Genomic DNA, 202 nt, shown 5'->3' with positions numbered 1-202 from the left:
TTTTTTTTTTTTTTTTTAAATAAGGGTAGGGTGTCTCACTATGTTGTTCAGGATGGTTCCCAACTCCTGACCTGAAGTAATCTCCTTGTTTCACCCTCCTAAAGTGCTAAGATTATAGTTGTGATCACTCCTGGCCTGATCTCATTTCCTATTTTATCATCCGACCATCAGTATGCTATCAAATGTACTGCTATACAGCTAT

General features: G+C 37.6%; 1 protein-coding gene across 4 annotated transcripts in view; it reads right to left on the bottom strand.

Annotated features, from left to right (window-relative positions):
• The window catches only part of GPATCH8 (G-patch domain containing 8), a 76,037-nt gene that overhangs the window by 7,297 nt on the left and 68,538 nt on the right, over positions 1-202 (bottom strand). The window lies entirely within an intron of this gene.

Source organism: Otolemur garnettii, unplaced genomic scaffold (assembly GCF_000181295.1).
Source record: "Otolemur garnettii isolate 467f Iridium unplaced genomic scaffold, OtoGar3 scaffold00018, whole genome shotgun sequence".
NCBI lineage: Eukaryota > Metazoa > Chordata > Mammalia > Primates > Galagidae > Otolemur > Otolemur garnettii.
Note: the sequence above shows the minus strand (reverse complement) of the source record. Positions and strands in the feature narration are given on the sequence as shown.